This window comes from Callospermophilus lateralis, chromosome 2 (assembly GCF_048772815.1).
Source record: "Callospermophilus lateralis isolate mCalLat2 chromosome 2, mCalLat2.hap1, whole genome shotgun sequence".
NCBI lineage: Eukaryota > Metazoa > Chordata > Mammalia > Rodentia > Sciuridae > Callospermophilus > Callospermophilus lateralis.
In genome coordinates, this window is record NC_135306.1 from 113,134,682 (window position 1) to 113,144,614 (window position 9,933).

The window sequence follows — 9,933 nt, forward strand, 5'->3', positions numbered from 1 at the left end:
CAAAGATGGAAAGGAGGGAACAAATGAAAAGAAGTTGGAGCTGAAGTTAGAGTTGCCTGACCAAATGGAAGGTACTTGAAGGAAGAACATAAACCATAGAAGATTTTTCTCAGCAGGAAAATGAGCCACACTCCATTTTCCTGCCCCACATAACAAATAAGCCTTCCCCACCTATTAGGGATCCTGTCCAGGCTGATAGCACTCTCTCAGCAGCCCAACTGCTCTCTGCACATGTTCACTGGCACCACTTCCTCCCATGTGAAGCTGCCCTGAGACTCCAGGTTTTCAGAGGAGACTTGGCCCACATAAGGTAGCCCACTGAGGTAAGTTCACACTAGGACCTCGAGCACCACAGCTGTGTTAGAACTAAGGTTTACATTTCTAAGGGACTCGGGTATCATGGGATAAGAAGCAGAAATCTCATAGAACATCTCACAAACTTCTAGTGGAATTACATCATCATCCAATTTTGCTGTTCTTATTTTAAAAACTTTATTTTTATTTGACACACAATTGAATGAAGTGATAGAATGTGATTCTGGATACATGTATATATTGTGAAATCACTGAATCAGGCTTAATTGGCATATCTATCACTACAATATTTATCATCTCCCTCTGGGGAAAACATTAAATATCCTTTGATTCTTTTGGCTATTTTGAAATATACATCATTATTGACTAAGGTCGCAGTGCCGTGGCTATAGAACACCAGCACATTATACTCGGATCCAATCGTCAAACTAAAACATTGTACCTGTAATTATATGATTTGTATTGAATATTCAAATCCATGCCCTAAGAAAATAACAAGTCAGATAACATTGAATACAGGTTGAAAGAAATCAAAGTGTTTTAAGCAAGGAATAAAACAAGTTTTAAATAGTTATAAGAATGAGTGAAGAATTCACAAGATTTTTCCAATTACCCTAGTGGGGAGATCACCACAACAGCTGAGTAGGAAAACTATGGAGACTCTGCCTTTCTCTATCTATAGTCCTGCCAGGCATCAGAGCATAGAGGAATGAAAAGAAATTAGAAAGACCACGTCTCTCCAAGTTCTTCTGTCAAGTAAGAGAAAGAAAATAAAGGGGGACATTAAGATGAAAAGCATGGGAAAAAACACATGAAGCAATAAGCTGTCCTCTAACAAGGACAGGACATGGCTTGAAGTTAAAGTATCTTCCTAAGAACAAACCAGCAATAGTACCTAGAGCTCCGTGGGGAGAGAGCATGAAGAGTCACTCAGCTAACATCTAGTTGGGGAAAGAGAAAATAGTTTTTTAAAAAATATCTGTTTACTCCTGATTAACAGATTTCTTAAAAAAAATTTCTTTCCCTTGGGTCATGTGTAACATTGGGTGGAAAATGTAAAAATGTGCCACAGGATTTCAGCATATGGGAGGCATTAGAGTGATCTAGGATTGTTTTGGAAAGCTTTCTAGAGAGATGGGTTCTAATCTGGGGATAGATCATTGAGTTTGAATTGGTGCAGGGGCAACCCAGCTCAGGTGGGCCCCAGAATCTCATAAAGTCTGAAAAGCAAGATCTCTATTTGTGTATTTGAATATGTGTGTACCCTTTAGTATGCTTTATATGGTATTTCAATTCAAATGGAGAATGTTGTAATAAAGATTTCTCATGCTTATTGCCTTCTTCCCTTCCATACCACAGCACTCCATGTTGTAAGTAAACCCACTGAAGTGCTTCTACTGCTGGGCAGTGTCTCCCAGAGCATGTCCACTGCATTTTTCTCCACCATTTCATGCTAATGCATACTGAAGTCTACCAATTCCCTGCAGCTACACACAGATACACAGTCAACAGAAACAGAATTTTCATATGATTCTTTATGGATCTGACTAACAAATCCTCTGTTACACACTCAAATCAGATTGCTTCAACAAAGGCATAGGCAGACAGAACTTAAAACAAGCATAACATAGCCCAACTGCTTTCAAAATGACCATTTTTGTACTCTTACCAATAGTGCAACAGAATTGTGTTGAAACTGTTACCTACATTAAGACCCAGCTTGATTTTCAGCCATCTGTTCACTTTAGAAAATACATTAATGCAATGTATGACATTTAAAGATAAATTAGAAAGAACTAAAAACAAATATCATGTACCACAATGTCACATATTTAATCAAACATCTTAAAATACTGAAACTAACACGGGAAACAAGAAAAGGTGTCCAGTATGTCACTTCTGATCATCTTTGTTCTGGATAGGCATTGATATAAAAGCACCATATAAATAGAGCATTGGTATTTCTATATATTAGCCACAAAAATTTATTTATAAAATTAAATAAAACATTATGAAATAAAAATTTCAATAGTATGACTATATCCATGTATTTATGTAGTATATATTTATACATATATAAATAATTTTGTCAAAAAATAATAGATTAGTTTGTGACATCTTTTTCAAATCTAGAAAAGTTGAATAATTGAGTTTTAATCTCCTTGAAGCACACAGAATTCCCAAGACAGTGAGAACTTGAACTACTAGAAGCCAAGATAAAGTAAGAGAGGAACAAAGTATAATCAGGGAAGGAAGAAGAAAATAAGTAAAATATTCAAAGTGCTGATGGTCTCTCCTACCAAAACACAAATGAACAAATGGAAAAGAAAACACCTAGCAAAACACAATTATACTCAGCAAAAATAAAAAGTAAAATAATAGATGCAGATGTAATTTTGAGAATTTGCCACCAGCAGATTTAGATCTTCAGCATATGAAGAATACTTCTCCAACAAGAAAAATGTCCACAGTGACATTATAGAAAGACAGGGGAGAAAAAAGAAAATGTACAAATCTAAAGGAATAAGGGTTATACAAATAACATAATTACATATTATATACTACTAATAATTATTATATCATTCTAGAATTAAGATGCCTTACAAAAAAGTGTAAGGATGATAAATGTAGACAGATTATAGGATTGTAGGGTCATTTATTTGTAGGAATTTTTGCAAGTGCAGAATTATAATAGACATTATAAAGTCAAAGGTACCCACTGAAAAAAACTAAAATACCATAGAAATTAATAAAACATCCATTATACATGTCAAGCTGAGGACAGGAATAGAATAATTTAAAGTTTTGTAATTAATAAAATGTAGACAAACAGGAAGAGAATGAAACAGAGAACAAGCAGGTAAACAGAAAAATAAAAAACAGAAGGCAAAATTACATAGATATATCAATGACAGTGTGAAACAGAAACTCACTAGGAAGTTCCGGTTGTGAAAAAGTGCAAAGTTGCTCATATGGGACTGACATTCAGTATTAAAATCTTGAGGAAAACATTTGTTTAAGAGTTATTTAAAAGGATAAAAACTTCACACACTGGAGGCAATTTGGTTCTTGAAAGAAGGGACTAATGCAAGGTGGGAGCTATGCTTTAAGGGCTTTTTGCTAGCCAAGGAGCCTCAGGGTCCACTGTGTAAGGCAATTTGAATTCAAGCAAAGATCTACAGATTTGTGACCTAGGAATGATGACAGAGTGCAGAGCAGAGAGTGGCTGTAAACTCAGCAGGAAAGACTTTCTCTTGAAAGTCACAGAGAGAAAGATCCCCCGGATCCAGGTATAATCCACCCTCAAATCCTTGACTGAGCCCTGAGCTGCAAAGGCACAAGGAGACTCCACAGAGCCTAGAAGAAAACAGCAGCTAGGAAGTTGAAATGACTGAGTAGGGCTCTCACTGTTGCCATTTCAGGGACAGTCTGAACTTGAAGTTCTAATCAAGGAGGGATGGGGGCTAAGGATGTGGTTCAGTGGTTGGAGTACTTGCCAAGCATGCACTAGGTTCAGGGTTTGATTCCCAACCAATGCGGAAAAAAAGTAAAGAGATATAGCTACAAAGCCTAGACTTCTCAAGTTGCCCCATTAAGATGCATGAAACAAAATCCTCACAAATTCAGAGAACTTTAAATTATCATCACAAATTAGAAGTCTTAATATTGCTACCAGAGCAATTCTCTTCCAATGTATCTACGGATTAACTGCAATAAAGTCCAGCAGACTTTTGGTAGATGTACCAAAACTGAAACATATACTTATCATGTGAATCAATCATTCCACTCTTGGGTAATTACCAAGAGGAAATGAAAATCTTTATGTGCACATAGTATTCCAAATTAATATTCATAGCAGCTCTATTCACATTAGCCCACACTTGAAATGACTCAAATGTTCATAAAATGATAAAAGATAAAGATGGTTTGAAACAACTATAAAATGGAATATTATTCAATAAGGAAAAGAAATAGAACAGTGATCAATGCATCAACTCAGATGAGTTCTCAAAAAATGACCCTGACTCAAATAAACCGGACACAGAAGAGTAGAATCTGCATAATTTCATTTATGTGAAACCCTAGGAATGCAAATCTCATTGTAGCACCAAAAACCAGATCTTTGATAGCCAAGGAAAAAGAAGCAGAGTAGGCAAAAGAGTGGGGACTATTCACAGGGAAAGGGCACAGGGAACTTTTGTGGGTAATGATTATATTATGTATGTTGTGATGGCTATAGAGGTGTATGTACATTTGACAACATTCGTAAATTGTGCACTTAAAATGCATTTATTTCTATTGGATGTCTAATGTTTTGTTTGGTTTGGTTTGGTACTGTGGATTGAACCCAAGGGAGGCTTACCATTAAGCTACTTGCCGAAACATTTTTACTTTTTATTCTGAGACAGAGTCTCAGTTGCTTAGGGCCTAAGTTGCTGAGACTGAGACTGACTTTCAACTTGCAATTCTCCTACTTCAGCCTTCCAGGTCACCAGGCTTGTGAAGGTTTCCCTTTGTTTGCTTTAAGCGAAGGAAATGTGATCAACATGTTGGAGATACCTGTGCCAGCCAGTAATAGTGATAATAGAAAGAGGACCAATCACTGAAGACATATCAACTAGACATATATAATCACTTAGAAAAAAAGAAAAAAATGCAATGGTTAGAAGAAAAGTTAGGTGTTTATTTCTCTCTCCTGTGACAGTTCTCTTAGGTTCCCCTTGAGGTCATCCAGGAAGCCAGGTATCCTGAAACCTCTATTGTCCTCTGTGTGTGATCTAAACCTGGGGTTGATGGACACCATCAATACAATTTGGGACGTCTCTGATTTGAAGAGGGAACATTACATCTTTCTTTTTCACTAGTTTCTAAATGAAGCTTTGCAGTCGCCTCGGTTATGAATAGTAACAATGAATCACAGCAGTTTTAGCAGAACCTGTGGCTTGGTCTACAGATTGAAATGAGAGATACCTTCATAACAAGATAGTGTTTTTAAAGAATCTTGAAATATCATCCATACTTATCACTGCTTGGAAATTTTCACTGCAAAAAAAAAAAGAATTACTGCTAAATTTTGGCTTTAAGTGTATGTAATAATAATTAATTCTTATGTTACTATGTAAAAAAATGAGTTATTTAAAATATTGATCAGTATTTTTGTTTGTTTGTTTGAGGCTACTGTGAATGGATTAATTTTCCCAATTTTTCTGTATAGAAATGCAATTAATTTATGGGTGTTAGTTGTATATCCTGATACTTTGCTGGATTAGTTTATGAATTCAAGAAGCAGTCTGGAGGATTTGGGTTTTCTAAATATAGAATGATATTGTCAGCAAATAGGGACAGTTTGAGTAATTTTCCTATTAAATCCCTTTAATTTCTTTCTTTTGTTTAAATGCTCTATCTAGTATTTCAAAGAGTATTTTGAATAGAAGTGGTGAAAGAGGGCATCCCTGTCTCGTTCTGTGATAGTAGGAGCAAATGTGACTCCATTTTGTTTATGACTATATCCTGTAAAACAACCATGCCAAGTAGAAGAGTCATGACTGGGGCAAGATGTTCTTTTCCTTTTGCTGTAGAAACCTTTAAGAACACAAAACTACCTAATGGGGCATTGTTTCTGTAACTAGGGGAACAGGTCTCTGTTTCTCTAACTGGGGTGACTGGGTTAGGCTTCCCGCCACTTGACTGCACCTTCCCGCTTCTGTAACCTGGCTTGCTTGCACTGGCTAAACCCCCTGAACATCCGTTTTGCGGTTTTCAGGTTTATAAGGAATGCCCTTGCAATTGTTCAGGGCTGATCAGGGGAACAGCTTTATGTTCTGGTCAGCCGCCACCGGTGTGCTTCAATAAAGGTGAGTGGTCTGAAGTCAGTTTATGAAACCCTGGGACGAAGCTTTAACTGTAACATCTGGAGGCTCACCCTGGGTCCATTTCTTCCCTACCCTCAGGCCAAATTAGCCTCCAAGGACGGTCCTTTGGACCTCGGCCCCCGGACTAGAGGGGAGCTCCTGAGAGACGTTCCGCAGCCTCACTCCAATCCATCCTAGGACACCCTGAAAAGCCTCCTGCCAGCTGTCAGTTCTGGTGAGTCAACTCTTCTGGGGGGAAAAGGTCAGATTGGACGCAGTCGCTTACACCTTCCCCGGGGCAGGACGAGACATTGTCACTGTCTCCCTGGAGGACTCCCTGTGTGACCTCATCTGTCTGTATCTGGGGCCCACTGGAGGCCTCCCTGGGAGGTCTCACCTGTCTGGGGGCAGGACGAGACGTGGTCTCTGCCCCACTAAAGGTCTCCCTGTGTGACCTCAGCGTTGTTGCTTGTCCTGCATCTGTTCTGCTGTTTGCCCTTTGTCAAGTGTCAGTTCACCAGCCGTTTGTTCTGTTTGTGTGGTTTCTGCCCCATTAGAGGTCTCTCTGGGTGACCTCAGGGATTGTTGCTTGTCCAGTGTCTGTTCGGCTGTTTGTCATTTCTCCAGAGTCTTCTTGTTGTTTGTCATTTGTCCAATGTCAGTTTGCCGGCCATTTGTCCTGTTTATCTATTTGTGTATGATTCAGTGTCTGCCTTGCTGTTTGTCATTTGTCCAGTGTCTGTTTGCCAGCCATTTGTCTTGTATTTATCTGTCTGAGTGTTGTGCATGGGCCCTTTTCTTGTTCTCATAACTGCTCTCCTTTCATCAGGACTCCTTCTCTCCTCCGAAATCATGAGACAAGGAAATGCTACAGAGGTCTCTACCTTACTCCTTTAACTTGTTTTCTTAACAATTTTCAGGACTTTGTTGATTTGTTTTCATTTGTTCTCTTTGTATTCTGTGTTAATTTCTACCTCAGTTTGTTTCTAATGAAAAAAAAAATGGTTAAAACGGTTTTAACTGTGCTCACTACAGCTTGCATTAAAATGTAAAGTGCTGCCAACAGGACTAAAAGAATTGTCAAAAGTAAAAGCTAAAGGTAAAAAGAAAAGGGCATTTTAGAGATTGTCTTCATTTAGGAACTAAGCCAGGTGGCCAACTGGGTAAATCATGTCAGTTCCTATAGAGGACAGATTAAAACTAAAGGGTTTTATAAAATTATTATTCCTAAATTGTATAACAAAAAGTGAAATTTTGTCTAGAAAATTTGGCTTTTATCTCTCAGTATTTGCAAGCATGAATAACTCCCAACTATTAAAATATGGTCTAAAGATTTTTCAATGTCACGCTAAAAGTTGGTGGCCACTATCCAAGAAACCAGAAAAACCAGTTTAGAATGGGACCCCAACCTGGGGGACTCTCCCAAGGAGACCAATGAAGCTGCATCTTTGGGAAGTTCCTCCAGGGAAAAATAAGCCCCTTTCATTTGTCTATGTTCCCTCAACACTTTTCAGCTTTCATGAACAGGACCACCTCAGGAAAAAGCTCAGAAAACTTTTAAAATTCTATATTTGTTAAACTCACAATTTTGATCCAATATGCTTAGGTTAATATGTTTTTCTGATTACACTCTGCTTTATTCTAAGGCCAATTTACAAAGGCTAACTCTCAATCTAATAGATTTTTAAAAAATAAGCTACAAGGCTTTTGTTTGTCTGTTTGCTTTGTGTAGGTGCACTGGTATACTGTCTGTCTACATGTATTGCCATGTCTACATATATTTGGTACAAAAAAATTGACATATGAGCTCATAAATTATAATTTTAAAAAATGGATCCAAATACTTTTGGTTAATATAATTTAAAAGGATCAATTTAAATTGGGAAAATAAATAAAAGTACAAATGTCTTTAAAGTTACTAATACACAGTTTTGTTTCTAGATGGTTAAACAGCTGTTAAAATGTTAATGTCTATAAAGTGTCTGATATGAATTGTCTGTAGGATTTTTCTTCAACAAAAACAACAACAACAAAAGATTACTAATACTATTCAATGCACTTCTCTGATACCTTGTTTTTAAAAAAAGATACGTAAATTACATCTAAACGTACATGAAATTAATCATGGATGTGTTTGTTAGAGACATCTAATTGGTTTACAAAGTTAAAATGCTGACTGTTAAATATAATATCAAGTACTTTTAACTCTTTAAATTCCATAAGGTAAAATACTTAAACAACGTTGGTGTTTTCATAAATTGGTAAACTAAAAAATATTTTGTGTTATTATAAAAACAAGGTTACTATAAATTACAAAGTCCCAACAGGTATAATTCTACATACAAGGAGTCAAGAGGTTTCAACTGTATTTCAATTAAAGTACTGTAAATAACAAATATTTCATCTTATTAAAATGAATTAATTTATCCAAATTCAAAAATTTATAAGGTTTATTTCAAGGTATAAACAAAAAAAAGGATCAATGGGTTAAAAATTATTAAAAAGTTCTAAATATAAAAATATATGTAATGAAAAACGTTTCCAGGTAAAAAGTCTTTATGTGATAAAGTATAATTATAATACAGTTAAGTACACAACAAAAGGGTCTAATTAAGTAATATAAAGGTCTATAAATAAAAGACAAATATTAAAAGGTTTATATGTAACTAAGTCAGATATATATGTAACACAAATAGTTAAAACTATTCAAGGTTGTTCCCTAAGGACAAATAATAATGTACTGATATATTTATATGTTAAAATGACAACAACTTCTAAAAATATCAGTTACATTGTGTCTGTTAAGTTTTATCCCCTAGAACAAGTAATCTTGAAGAAATTAAGGTTTGTGACTAACAAACATCTATGGCTAAACAGCAACTGTTATTTTAAAGTATTTTCCTACATTACAAAGTCTAGATCTTTCTTTAAAAGCTAACCTTGGTTAATATAAAAACATCAATAAAAGTGTGGTTTATTACTCTTCTTTACAGATTAAATGTATTCATATCTTTCAGGTATACAAGTCTTTAAGGTAAAAGGTTTAAAGGAACATTTTATCAAGCTTGTATTCTCCAAACTAAAATTGTCTGTATTGGTAATTTAAATTTATAAAGATAATAGATTTTATTAGAAATTTATTTTACATTATTTGATGCTTTGTAACCAAATCTTATGTTACCTTTACACTAAAATATAAAAATTTGAATCCAACATGGTGGCGGGCGCGGAGAGATCAAGTCTCTGACCTCTTCAGCTGCACTGGCATAGGGAGTCTTAAACTTAAATGCTATTTGCTTAGGATCACTAGGCAATGCTGAGCTAACGTGGATCTGGGGCGAACGCCTCTCAGAACACATACAGAGCCCGGATTAGCTGAATTCAGGCTCCCATTCACCAGCGTCTCGCAGACAAACTGCTGTGACTCAGTGCTAAACAATCCCACTGAAACAACTGGTTGGCCCTTCTGAACCTGTGGAGGTTAATACCAACCGAGCCTTCATTGGCAGTGACCACAGGATTGAGATAGGGCTTGGGAGAGCCTGTCAGGACCCACCCGTTGCATCAGTCACCTGGCAAAGGGAACGAACTGTCGCCATTTGCATGGGATATCACCATGGCAGAGAACTGACGTCACCATAATGCGGCGGAGGAGATAACTTCATTGAAACCGGTGGCAGTAGGTGTATAACCCCCTAGCCCCCCTCTCCACACAGCGGGAAAAACTCAAGGGCCCCTCCCAGCTCTCCCGTGAGTGCAATAGTCA